This window comes from Oryctolagus cuniculus, chromosome 18 (assembly GCF_051225735.1).
Source record: "Oryctolagus cuniculus isolate XC-2025 breed Fujian yellow rabbit chromosome 18, ASM5122573v1, whole genome shotgun sequence".
Taxonomy (NCBI): domain Eukaryota; kingdom Metazoa; phylum Chordata; class Mammalia; order Lagomorpha; family Leporidae; genus Oryctolagus; species Oryctolagus cuniculus.
In genome coordinates, this window is record NC_142884.1 from 69,148,277 (window position 1) to 69,162,946 (window position 14,670).

The window sequence follows — 14,670 nt, forward strand, 5'->3', positions numbered from 1 at the left end:
AATGAAACACGTTACGAAGATTGCTAGAGTTCAACAGAAAATCCTGGGGTCATGCTTGCAAGGAGGTGCGTTATGCCAAAAATAATAGCTGTATGTTAAAATTCTCAATTCTGTACTGCATTTTTAAAAGATTATTTTTATTTGAGGGCTAGAGTTGTAGACGGAGGAAGGGAGGGAGAGAAAGGTCTTCCATCCACTGGTTCACTCCCCAAATGGCCACAACGGCCAAAGCTGGGTCCATTGGAAGCCAGGAGCTTCCTCTAGGTCTCCCACATGGATGCAGGGGCCCAAGCACTTAAGCCATCTTCTACTGCTCTCCCAAGCCATAGCAGAGAGCTGGATTGGAAGAGGAGCAGCTGGGACACAAACTGGCAGTCATATGGGATGCTGGTGCTGCCAGGCGGAGGCAGCCTACTACACCACAGCGTCGATCCCTGTAATAAAAATTTGATTCTTGTAATACAGACGAGTAATCTGACTAGTTCAAAATTAGTGAGTTAGAAGATTGCGTAATTAAAATCCAGACCCCAGGGCTGGTGGTGTTGTGCAGTGGGGTAAGCCATGGCTTGCAACACTAGCACCAGTTAGAGTCCTGACTGTTCCACTTCTGATCCAACTCCCTGCTAATGTGCCTGGGAAAGCAGCAGAAAGTGGCTCACGTACTTGGAGTCCTGCCTCTCGTGGGAGACCTGAATGGAGTTCCAGTCTCCTGGATTCCGTCTGGTGCAGCTCTGGCCATTGTGATGATTTGCGCTGTGAACTAGCTGATGGAAGATCCCTCTCTCTGTAACTCTGCCTTTCAAGTAAATAAAATCTTTAAAGAAAAAAAAAAAGAACTTTGAACTTCTCAAAGAAGTGCATTAGGTACTCAGCCTCACTGGTACTATTCCATGCCATTATCTGTTCTTGCTCCTTTTCCCCCTGCCCTGGGAAATGAGCTGTCCCTCTCTAATTATTAACTTTGCAAGTGTTTATTGAGTACATCCTAGGTACTATTCTAGACAAGGGACAGTGTTCTAGATGATGGGATTACTTTTGCCATTAGAAGCATTCAGAACAGACAATGCACTAAGCTGTTATACCTACAGGTGACATTCCCAGCCAGCATTTCTGTAGTGTGTGTAAAATATCTTACCAGCTTACACTGTTTGGTTTATTTCAGCAAACAAAAGCTGAATGCACACAAAATTGCTATTTACATGAGTAAATTATCTCCTTTCAAACAGATAGAAAATTGAAACAAAGAATCATCAAGGCAAATCTTCTGTTTCTTAAAAATATTCAGATAAGTCACTGATATTTTAAAAAATTATTTATTTGAATGGAGATGGAGAGAGGGGGGAGAGAGAGAAGGTAGGGGAGAAATGGAGAGAAAGAAAAGAGGAGGTTTTCTATTTGTTGGTGTCCTCCCCAGGTTCCTGCAAAGGCTGGAGCTGGACCAAACTCAAGCCAGGAGTCCAGAATTCACTCTGGGTCTGCCAAAAGGTTGGTATTGACCCACGTATTTGGGCTATCATCCTCTGTCACCCAGGGTGTGTATTGATAGGAAGTTGGGTTGGAATGGGGTGTCCCAAGTGATGTCTTCACTTTGCCAAATGCCCACCCTTAGATTTGTATTTAAATACGTATAATGAACATGTGCAAAATGAAGTTCATCTGCTTAGACATTCTTAGAAACACTGACTTGGCATCGAGGAAGCAAAACACAATGTATTTTTGGTAAAATTTTCAAAGATACTTAGCTCACATATTTAAATATTTTATTACAAGTGTAGGCATTTAGTTTTTCTTTTAGTTTTCACAATTACTAATATAGAGATAATGATGCTGCCAAGACATCAGTTCTCTAATATGCTGCAGTACAAGATCTAGAACACCTGTTGGTAACAGAGATAAATAGAAGTTAAAATACTATAAAATACTTTAAGAAACTTTACATTCGATTTTTTTCTTGAACTAGGCTCAGACTAAATTGGTATTTTTAATCCATCTTTGAAAGATGTCAGTTTCCATAATATTTGTATAATGGTCCTGCCTGTAAATGAAGTAAAAATTGATCTACTGTTCTTTAAAATTCCTCTAGCACTAAACAAATGCTTTGAATAGTTGGGGATCTACTTAGAACAGTTTTACACCAAAGCAAATGGAGGATTCCTTGGTAAAATGTGTTAGTGGTCCAGACAATTGAAGTCAACTATTACATATGTAAATTATTAACAAGCAAAAACAGCAAAATACTGAGGGATAAATTTTGTGAAATGAAACCAAGCCTATTATTAAGTAAATTAATATAAATTATTAAATTAAGCTTTAGGGTTAAAGAATAATGAGTAACAAATGTGTGTGAAATTTAAAAAAGCATGTCAAACAAATGTGGCTATTTTATGAATGATTATGAAAATATTTGAGCATAAAATGAAATGATTTCTTGAATGTCTTCATTAGCAAATGATTGATGCGACCCTGTTGTTCAACCCAATGCAGTCAATTTGATCACTGGGTTTCCCACCTCCCATACAAAGCTTGTCAACTGTAATTGACCAGTATTGGAATCTCTTTGGCTTTATTTTTATTCACATGTGGTTAATATACCTTCAGCTCTGTTCATTCTTGTGGTACCTTATTATAGTCAGCCAACACAAGTGATAGTTTCATTTTCCTCATGGGGAAATACCTTGCCAAAGCCTGAAATTCACTAAGTACCTTGTTTCTATTTTCTGCTCTAAGCCACCTGTCACCATCTTCCCTGGGTTTGCTAACCAGAATTTTGCCATTCCCGGACCACCCCGCCCAGCTCTGGTTTCTGTTTTCTTCACCCCCTTTTCAGCTCCCTCTCATGTACATATTTTAGATTTAGATTTTTCTATGGGCAGTGTACCACTTCCAGGTCCTACTTGTTTGTTGAATGTCTACAAGCTTGCAATGTCTTTATTTGTGCTAAAAGCTGATTGGAAAGGAGAGACAAAAGAATCCTCATAACAATGCTTTAGTTGTATTATTTTCAGGAAAACTTAGGAGTTCATCTATTTCCAGGTTGTGCAAAGGTGACTGCCACATGGTTGTGCCAGCAAGCAGGAGTCCAACTTGTCTCCCTCAGTGCCTAACCCCTGAGCTGTAAGTCCTTTTACTTCAAAAGCTAAGCCATATTATATATTTTGTTATGTTTTTTATGAGATCCCTGAAAATACTATTCCTACAAATGCAGCTCTGTAGTTTGGAACCCTGGCTATATGTTAGAATCACATGAGCAGCTTTTAAAAGCTATCTCTATGCCAAAAATTTCTCTGAGATATCTTGATTCAATTGGTGTAAGGTGAGGCCATTGCTATGTTTTAAAATGATCTTTCAGTGATCCCCTGATTTGACCTGACTGAAGAAGTACTACTAATTGTTAGGGAACCATTCATGGAGAAAGTAACCGTAGCGCTTTTTGAAAGAAAGTAACTGCACAGTAGAAAAGTAAAGACGCTAGCTCGCTAGCTCGCTAGCTCCTAAGATTTGAAAAGGGATGGCCTAACCAGAAACCACAAACTGTCGTTGCCATGACTATGGAACCCTGGGAGGTTGTCGTGTGGGTGGGGCTAGCTTCTAGAAACTGTATATAAGGGGACCCTCAGACACTGTAAAGCAGAGGTTGCTCAGCCTCTCTTCCCAGTCTGTAGCACCTTGTGCCTGCGGGGAGAAGCTCCTGGTCTGAAGCGCCTTGTGCCCGCAGGAGTAGACTTGAGCGATCTCTCCTCCTAGTCGCCTAGAGTACCAATAAAGTGTGTTTAGCTTGACTTTCCTCAGTCTCCTTGACTCTTCCTTCGTGGCAACCTAACCAGTTCCCGGAGTGGGAGATCCTGACACTAATCATGCAGTGAATAATACTCTTGATAAAACTGCATTTAACTTTTTAGTAGCATAAATTTTGTTTCTGAGGGCAGTGGTACTTTATGACTCAACATTTCCCTCATTTTTCTTGTATGTGTGTACAGATGATCTTTAATGTTAACAGGGTGTTAGGTTATGTGAGGTGAGCATCCACATGACCAAGATTTAAAGGCCATATACAATAAGATGTATTTGCAGGCAAATTGCTTCAACTCATCATATCTTAACAGACTGATTAGCAACCTGGGGAAAAATAAACAAAGATAGGCCTAGGTTCTGGTGTAGCATCTGCAGACCTTAATTGCTCTGGTTTGGGAAATCTGAATAAATGTATGGGCCTTTGGGATTGGCCAAATTGGATAGTGACATGCGTTATTATTCAGCACCTTTGGTGAGTTACAATATTAATTAAATGTTAACAGCTAAAGGACATTCTATGCAAATTGAGTTGACTATGATGTGATTTTTTTCATCTATCATCTTGGTGACAAACAAGAAATAATTTTGGCTTATTTCCACGTAGGCCAATCAAACTATACTTTCTATTGAGTAGTACATGATGTATCCACACATTGCTGAAACATATGTGACATCAATGGCAAATCACTCTAAACTTATATTGAGCTTTATTGTTGAGCACTTTGAGCTTATATGATATGTGCAAAGAAATTTTCATCATTGTACAATTCCTCTGATCTGTGATGTCATTGCAGGGTAAACAGTTCTCATGCGTACTACTAGAATGGGAGGAAGCTACTGATTTAAGCACACTTTCATTGCAAAAATTAGCCTAGGATTAGAGAAAGTGCTGAAATGTATTGAAAAGTTGGCATGTAACTGCCACTGTGCCAAACTTTAAATCTGACAATATCACTTTTATTATATAATCCCTATCCCACAAATTTTGTAAATTAGGTTTAAAGAAGTTAAATCACTCCCGTGAATTCATATGACAGTAGTTACTAACATTGAAGGACTTACCTTTTAACAACACAGCATTCTACTAATTAATGTCTATTAGAGAAAGAACAAACTTTATTTTCAAAATAATAGCAGGTACAAAGTTTCATATGGGATTTTGTGGTATTACAAGAGGACATTTAAACCAAACTCTTAGGTCCTGAGAAAGCATCCTAGACCAAATGGATGTGATTTTCTAAATTCCTAAAAAATAGGGGCTTTTTCTGAATATAGAGCTAAGCAAATAAAGATAGTATTTGCCAGTTTGCCTTGGTAGCTGAATTAAATAAGGAAGCTGAGAATTTTAGAGAGAGAAGAATATGGTAAATCATGCAGCCTAGCTTTTGAAATGAGGGACTTCGAATCCAGGGAGGTCAGTGAATTTGCCAAAGGTCAGAGAAGCAATTCCTGGCAGAGACAGCACAGAGGGAATATCTCAGCACCTGTTCTCAGCAGTGTCATTATTTACTGTTCAAATTATGAATTCTGTAGACATGGTAACTCAGTAAAAGGCATGTAGTTAAGGTAGAGACACTACTGGAATTTTTATTCTAGAAAGATTTCATCACTGGCAATGTGACAGGTACCACGAGAAGGAAGAAAAATATATTACTGCCTTAGTCTACTGGTTCTCAAAGGAAGAATTCTGATGCCCTAGACCATATTTGGCAGCATCTTGAGATGGTTTTGATTGTCAGCCTTGGGAGGAAGTGCTGCTGGTATAAAGGGCATGCTGTTAAACACTGCAGTTAATGTAATACCCCCATCTCCCTAAAACACACACAATAATCATTTCACTGTGTCTGAATGTAATGGTGTTGAGGTTGGGGAGTCCTTCAGTAATGGAATACAATATCACTAAGATCTAACTGTGGGGCTAAGTTCAAGTCTCTTTCATTCATTATGGGTCTGTCTGCTCTTATACTGTGATATCCTGTAAAAATTTTGAGAATATGGACAGGGCTGCACTGTTGTGGCTCCCAACATGGTGGAGGATATCGACGAGAACTGAACTGATCAACTGAGGATTTGGGGGATTGAAATACATGCAGTGATGGGAATACGTGGAGGATGAGCTTCCTCCGGGGGCTTGCTTTCTGTCGGTGGAGGAAGACATGGCTGTTTTCATTATGTGGCAACTGGTCTCTGTGTAAGCAGAGAGATTCTTTCTACCACATGTAAGTGACAATTGGGGCTGCATGTAAGTTCTTGGCTTATGTAGCGCTCCATGAAGGAAATAATAATATTTAAGGTACAGTGTTGAAAGTAGTGAAGGACGCCCTTTAATTTGATGGAACACTGTGTACAAAAACACTAAGATGAAGAAAAGGAAATGACTATGACAAGAGCACAGGAAAAAGTAGTGGATGAGAAGGAAGGGTCTGAGAAGGGCAGTATATACAGGATCGGTCCAGGATTTCAGATCACTTATGGTTTTTAGTGTAGCAGTGATGGTAAATCCTCTGCAAGTGTCGATTCCTAATGGAACAGTATCCCCGATCCTGGAAGAAACCACTGATGATATAAAAATGAAGCCACCAACTCCTAAATGCAGCCCTACTTTCTGAGGGCTGTAGGTACACTGGCCTCCTGTTGGGTAATACCCCCACCCTGCCCCTGACACCCATGCAGCCACATTATTTATTTGCGGCTCAATGCATTTTTAGAAACTGTTGCGGTATCTGTGAATTTATTTGTTAAAAGTCCTCAGGATGAAAGAAGGAAAACATCTCTGAACATGACATTTCAATGAATTGTGGCCTTTTGGAAAGACATTTTAAATTGCAAATGAGGATTTGCAGCATTTTTTCATAAAGAGATTAAACCAACTGAAAGCAGGAGATGAGGTTTTTTAGGGGGTCAGTCTTATATTTTCTTCGTAATGCAAATTTGTTTTGGAGAGCAATGACATCCCTCCGATTTCATGGTATTTATGTGAAAGATCATAACCTTTCCCAAGGGTGCTAATTAAATAACTGAAAAATAAAATTACCACAATAGGGAATTAGTGATACACAAAGTGTAGAGCTATGTGTGTGGTGCAATGATGAATCTGTCTAGTGTTTATTTAATGCACAGTTTACCTGTGACATGATTTAGCAGTGAATTAGCAATTTGCATATAGAAGCAAAGCTGGCAAAGGAAAACAAGCACAGGCATTGGAATCTCAACAACCTGATTTGGGCTCTTGACTTGGCCTTCAACTTGCTCTTTGACCTGACTGGTGTGCGGGCAAGTTGTATTGAATTGCTAAGTGTCTAGTACCTGGTTATTACACAGAAACTGAATATTGTTGGAGATATGGCATACAAAAAACAGAAAGCAAGACATGACATGATAATTGTGTCATAAGGATTCTGCCATTAAAGGGACATTGTTCCCTCCCAGTGTGGTGTTTCTATTTTGGGTAAGCCAGTTATCAAAATAATGGTAAGGTCCAGATAGCTCATGTGTTTTAATACCCTGAATTTTCTTTGACAATGTTGACCCAAATACAGTGCAAATGAAAAGGCAGATTTATAACTTAGGGTATAGAAAAATTGGGCATGACTTCAAACTGATAAATTGGTTTCTTACCTGTAGCATTTTGATAATTCGAAGTCAGTTGAGTGCTGAATTGACATTCATCATTATTTAAAAAGAGCTGTGATATGGTTAAGTGCATTTTCTCTTGTTTTCAAAAAAGGTGCTAAGTCACGTACTACTTTGTTAATGATAAGGAGTCATGATACAAATAATGAAATATTTGCATTCTTAGTTTTAGGAGATCTGTACTTGTTGATATGAGTTTGGTGAAACCCTCCTCATTTTCTGCAGGGCCTAGAAAAAGCTTGTCATAATGTCACTTGTGATTATAATAACAGACAACTAAGTAGGGAGCTATGTTGATCAAGTGTGGAAAACTTGAATAATGTCTAGGTTATAAATTTGCTTTGAAGTCATTTGTATGCTTGAGATGTATATTCTAAGTTTGCAAATTTCTACTATCAAGCTGAATGATTACAGCCCCTTACTTATAATGGAACATGAGTTGACCTGCTCTTTTTATATTTTAATTTTTATTTGAAAGGCAGAGAGAGAGAGAGAGAGAGAGATTGCCTGCACCATCCAGGTCTCTCTGTGGGCGGCAGGAGCCCAGGGATGTTAGGCCTCCTCAGCTGTCTGCAGCTGGATTGGAAGCAGAGCAGCCCGGACTCAAGCTGGTGCTATGATATGGGTGTGGGGGTGCAGAGCAACATTTGAACCTGCTGAACCACCAGGCCTGCCCCTGCCCTGCTATTTAAAATGTGACGCAGAGTGTCAGAGCTGCCAAAGAACACCTTTAACCAACTGGACAAAGGATAGTCCTTGAAACTGGGCAAGACAAACAACTAACTCCACAGTTCATCAAATCACTTAACATCCCTACTTTTCTATAATTTGAAAACAAAATCCAAGATAATCAAAAAGTTTTCTTCTTAGAGACTGAGCTTGTAAGATCACATCTACTTCTTCAGGATAATTAATGTATTGACATGTCAGCCAATTGTTAAGAGCATAAGCTGGTGCCAAGAGTTAATTAATTTAAGAAAGCGTGTGTTGAGTGCTTACTGTGTCCCAAGTAGAGCACCAAGGGTTGGGGACATATTAGTGAACAAGATATAGTCATTGCCCTCTCTCACAGAGCTCGTATCCAGGAGTGACACCCCTGATTTTAATTTCAAACTTATCTGAAAGGGACTATGGGTCAAGGTTAGACACAGAAAGGCTCTCAGGGGGCTGGCGCCATGGCTCACTAGGCTAATCCTCCGCCTGCGGCGCCGGCACCCCAGGTTCTAGTCCTGGTTGGGGCGCCGGGCACTAGTCCCGGTTGCTCCTCTTCCAGTCCAGCTCTCTGCTGTGGCCTGGGAGGGCAGTGGAAGATGGCCCAAGTGCTTGGGCCCCTGCACCCGCATGGGAGACCAGGAGGAAGCACCTGGCTCCTGGCTTCGGATCGGCACAGTGTTAGCCAAGGTGGCCATTTGGGGGGTGAACCAACAGAAGGAAGACCTTTCTGTCTCTCACTGTCTATAACTCTCTTTGTCTCTCTCTCTCTCTCTCACTGCCTAACTCTGCCTGTGGGGGAAAAAAAGAAAAATGCTCTCAGGGGCCAGCAATTTCATTGGGAAAAAGGATTAAATCCATGGTGAGTAGCAGAATGCATCCTGTTACTGCACAAGACACTGATACTGCACAGGTACCCAACACAGTGGGCCCTGGGAAGAAAGGGACCATTGCCTTCTACTTTGTCCTTCTGTGTTCAAAGACCCCCGGGGGAGGTAGAGAGTCAAGTGGAGTGAGATGACAACCCACTTCTCAGGTGTTCACCACCAGGCCTCTCATCAAAAGCTAAACTGAGCAGATGGCCTGTGCTCCAGATCAGTTCTGGCAGTCTGATTTTGCTATAAATTCTCTAGGAGATAGTTCAGTGGTAGGGAGGCTCCCCACAGGGAGAGGGGGTTCCAACTGAGAAGATTCGAGTTGCAGAGTTTCCGTGCATTGGAGCAGACTTTACCTCTTCCCTTAGACATCCCCACACATCACCTCTCTCTTTCCCACTTCAACCCAAGCAGCTCCTCTTTGGATTATTAAACAAAACAGTAATGAAGGCCACTTCTAGAGACAAGAATCTCTAAGTAGGCATTATTCCTTTATTGCATACACACACAAATTTGCATATATGTATGCTCATATGCTCATGTGCTGATGTACAAGGGTACTTCAAGGAATTTATGGAAAATGTACCTTGGGAGAAACTACATGGATTTCAAAGTCATTTTGCACCATCATAAATTTATCTTTTACTTTAAAAATTGCCTTTAAACATTTATTTTAGAGGTAGTGACAAGGGCAGAGAGAGCTAGCGAGCTCCTATCTGCTGGTTTGCTCCCCAAATTCCTGCAATAGCCAGGGCTGAGTCAGGTAGAAGCCAGGATCTAGAACTCAGTCAAGCTCTCCCACATGACAGTTACAGACTTAACTACTTGAGCCATTGCCTGCTGCCTCTGAGGGTGCCCATGAACAAGAAGCAAGAACTGGAAGCAGAGCCAAGACTCAACTCAAGCACTGGGATATGGGATGCCATAGTGCCAAGCATTGTCTTAACCGTGAGGCCAAACATCCACTCTGAACTCATCTTTTAATTGCATTTTTCCATGAACTTTTTGAAGTGCCCTCAAGTGTATTTGTGTGCATTAATGGCAGGTGTCTAAATATACACCAGGACAAGGTCCCCACTGATGGGGATAGCCTTTTTTTTTTTTTTTTTTACAGATATATGTGTTTTATAGTCATTACTGACAAATACCAAGCACCCTACAGAAGAGATTTTGGCCAGGGCTAGCCACATTTTTTGAGTACTTGATTTCCCAAAGAAACAAACATTAGTTATCAATAATTGCATAAGGACTTTACTCCATTTCGGGGTCTGATCAAAATGAGAGACAGAAATTTCTTTTGAGTTTTATCCTAAAGAGGGAAAGTGATTTGATTTATAGGTTCACAAAAGCAAACTTTATTGCAAAAGGAAAAATGTTTCCAGTTGAGAATTCCTAGGTTTTATTGGAGTTCAGTGAAAGTAGATGCTTTTGATGTAGGAGGTTAATGTCTGTCACAGTCTGGGTGTTTTGCAATGACTTCCTTCCCAGCATGTTCATTTCAAGAATAAAGAGGTCTTTATGGTTAGTGGAAGTTTAATGAGGATTACAATGGCCCCCAGATGCTTACAGAGCCATTTAAATAACCCATAACCTCTATGTTTATCAAGAAGGGGAAGGGAACCTGCCAATGTTAGGTTTACCAACATTCTCCTGAAAAACTTTACAGTTTCTGTAGGCTTTTCCAATAAATTTCTTTTTCTCTATATTGCAATTTATAGATTTCAGAATGTGTGTTCCTATGGAAACAACCTTTGGTCTTTCAATCAAGCACATGAAAGATAAGCCGTGGGGATCCACCTTCACCAACACATAACTTGCCATGTTGTTTGTTCTTCCTTCTTCTCTCATACACTTTGGCCATGAGAAATTGAGAGTAGGTGTTGGAAAGAAGGGAAATGAGGAATGAAGTAAAAACCTAAACCAGATCAATATAGCCTAAATAATAGTGTATAAAAAGAAAATAGGCAACATCACTGCAGCTAATATTTGTAGGCTACATAAAATGGTTTCCTCCCACTTTTTAAAAAAGACATTTATTTGAGAATACTAAATTTATCTGAGACAAAGTACAATAGAATAAACTAAAGTACAATAAATAAATACTTATTTGAGAATATTTATTTATTTATTTATTTGAAAGACAGTGCAACAGACCGAGAATTGGAGCTCCTCCATACTTTGGCTCACTCTCCAAACACCTGCCACAGCTGGGACTGGTTTGGAGCAGAAGGCAGGAACCGGGAACTCAATCCGGGTCTCCATAAGGGGTGGCTTTGGCCCAATTACCTGAGGCATCTCTGCTTCTTCCCAGGGTCTGCATTAGCAGGAAGCTACAGTCAGGAGCTGGAGCTGGCACTCTAACTGCTAGAACAAGCAGCTGCCACACTTCCTGTGATCTGTAAAAAAGTTTAGCTTTCATGTGTGTCCTCGTCAACTAGAGGACTTAAAAGAGCAGATGGCAAATAACACCCAGAGAGGCTGCGATTCAGCTATTGGTGGTGATGAGGCTCGAGGATCTGCCTTCTAACGTGTTCCAGGTAATCCTGGTGCTGCTGGTTTAAGTGCCATCTTGAGGACTACTGCTTCCAGCATTATTAAAACATTTGTTTTATTGCACTAAAAGGCTTGTATCCATAATTTAGAATTTACCATTGTAACTGTTTTCTTTCATTTAATTTTATTTATATTATACAAGTTTCGTGTATTCATATATACAGATTTAGGAACATAGTGAAACTTAGCACTGTCCCTCCCTCCCGCCCACACTCCAACCTTTCTTCTTCCTCCCTTTCCCATTCCCAATCTTAATTTTTTTTACAAAGATCTACTTTCAGTTTACTTAATGATTACACTACACTAAGTGAAAGAGTTCAACAAACAGTATAAAGGAAAACACACTTTCCTCAAGAGAACAGACAAGGGCTATAAAATCATTGAAAATCAAAATTTCCATTTCACTCCAGTACATTACACTTCTGGTACTCTATTAGTTACCTCAGACCAGGAAAACATATGACATCTGTCTTTTTGGGACTGGCTTATTTCACTAAGCATAATGGTTTCCAGTTGCATCCATCTTGTTGCAAAAGACAGGATTTCACTTTTCTTTCACAGCTGAGTAGTACTCCATAGTGTATATATACCATAATTTCTTTATCCAGTCAACAGTTGATGGACATCTGGGTTGATTCCATATCTTAACTCTTATGAATGAACATGGGGGTGCAGATAACTCTTTCATGTGCTGATTTATTTTGGCTTGGACAATTTCCCAGAAGTGGGATCACTGATTCATAAGGTAGGTCTATAGTCTGATTTCTGAGGTATCTGCATACTGTCTTCCACAGTGGCTGCACCAGTTTACATTCCCTCTAACAGTGGACCACGGTACTTTCCCCCCACATCCTCACCAGCGTTTATCATTTGTTGATTTCTGTATGTGAGCCATTCTAAAGGGGGGGTGCGGTGAAGCCTCACTGTGGTTTAGATATGCATTTCCCTGATGGCTAGGGTTCCTGAGCAGTTTTTCCTGTGTCTGTTGGCCATTTGAATTTCCTCGCTTGGAAAATGCCTGTTCAAGTCCGTGGCTCATTTCTTAACTGCATTTTTTTTGTTTTGTTGTTGAATTCCTTGAGCTGTTTATAAATTCTGGATGTTAAGCTTTCATCAGTTGCATAGTTTGCAAATATTTTCTCCCATTCTGTTGGTTACCTCTTCACTTTGCTGAGTGTTTCTTTTGCTATGCGGAAGTTTCTCAGCTTCCTGTAATCCCATTTGTCAATTTAGGTTTTGATTGCCTGTGCTTATGATATCTGTCCCAAAAAAGTCTTTGCCTATGCCAATGTCTTGCAGAGTTTCTCCAATGTTCTTTAGTAATTTGATGGTATCACATTGTAGATTTAGGTCTTTGGTCCATTTTGAGTGTATTTTTGTGTAAAGGGGTAAGGTATGGGTTTAGTTTCATACTTCTGCATGCAGAAATCCATTTTCCCCAGCACCATTTGTAGAAGAGATGAATGATCTTTCTGATGTGTTGTTAGATTAAATTAGCTAATATTTTGTTGAATACTTTTGCATCTATGTTCATCAGGGATCTTGGTCTGTTGTTCTCTTTCTCTGTTGTGTCTTTTTCAGGTTTAGGAATTAAGGTGATGCAGGCTTCATAGAAGGAATTTGGGGGGATTTCCCCCCTTTTAATCGGTTTGAATAGCATGAGAAGAATTGGAATGAGTTCTTCTTTAAATGTCTGGTAGAATTCAGCAGTGAAGCTAGCTGGTCCTGGGCTTTTCTTTGTTGGGAGGGTGTTTATTACTGATTATTGCAACTTTTTCAAGTGTACATTTCAGGAACATTGATTGCCTTGCTTGGTTGTATAACTTTGATCACTCTCCCTCTCCAGAGCTTTTCATGAACAAAATTGAAGCTCTATACACACTTATCAATAACTTTCCATTCTTTTCTCATTTCAGCCGAAGAAGTCGTTCTACTTTCTGCCTTTATGAATTTGACTATTGTAAGTACCTTGTAAAATGAGATCAAACAATATCCGTCCTTTTGTGTCTGATGTATTTCACTTAGCACAGTGTCCTCAAGTGCTGACCTGCATGCTGTAGCCTGAATCAGAGTTCTCTTCCTTCTGAAAGCAGAGCAACATCCCATTGTGGGTATAAGAGAGAGTGTCAGAAATCTTGTGGGAAAATTGCATTAAAAATAAATGTATTTTAGTGTTAAAATTTTTGTAGTTCACGCATTGGTTTTTCATTGAATGCATTTTCCATGAACTTTTGAAGACCCCTTTATATTACATTTTGTTTACCAATTCGTTTGTTGTTGGACATTGGGTTGTTTCCATCTGTTAGCTATGTGGTGTGAATGATGAGGCTATGAACATGGATGTATGCATATCTACCCAAGTTCTTTTAATTCTTTGGGTAAATACCAGAAGTAGAATTGCTGATGTTAAGCAGTTTATGTGCACAATTCTACTTTAACTGTGGATAAAGGGGAGAGTATAAAATTATGTATATTTCACATTATTTGATATATAGATATAAATATTGTCTTCACTGAATTATGCCATGTACATGACAAGGTACCCTTCTCTCTTCACTTTATGATCATTTTCATGAATCCCACATCATGTGATATTAATATCCTGTTTTTAAGAAAAAATGAATCTGTATGCATATATGTACATATGAAATGAATATGACATAGTGTTAAAATCATGAAATCTTAAAATTTAAAAATGCTTCTAGGAGCACAAAGAAAAATAGAATTGCCACACTGTGCCCTGCATATGCATAATCATTGTTAATAAACTATTTTGATGTTTAAAAAAATGAAATAGAGAAACTCAGAATTCACCTGTTGTCCAGCAGCCATGCAGCTGCTAGAGAGCCTGGTTTTCAGGAAAAGTAACCGGGTCCCCAGGCTAGAGTACTTAGAACACTGAATTCATTTCTCTGCCTGAAGAAGAGCACTTTATTTTTCATGGACAACAATTCTCATTGATGCAGTTTATGTATTTTCTGTAATGAGAGTGGAAGTAATTACCTCTCAAAAATTATGGCAAACATGGGATTAAATGGTTAAATATATGTAATAATTCAGTTAAAAGATAAAGCAAATATTCTATTCAGTTTGTTAATTCATGCAT

General features: G+C 39.4%; 1 long non-coding RNA gene across 1 annotated transcript; it reads left to right on the forward strand.

Moving 5' to 3' along the window:
- The first annotated feature begins 1,412 nt into the window (after positions 1-1,412).
- LOC149121022 (uncharacterized) lies at positions 1,413-13,592 on the forward strand. Its single transcript, XR_016224659.1, has 3 exons — positions 1,413-1,485; positions 3,034-3,114; positions 13,481-13,592. It is a non-coding gene; the product is annotated as an uncharacterized LOC149121022 (long non-coding RNA).
- The last annotated feature ends 1,078 nt before the right edge of the window (positions 13,593-14,670 follow it).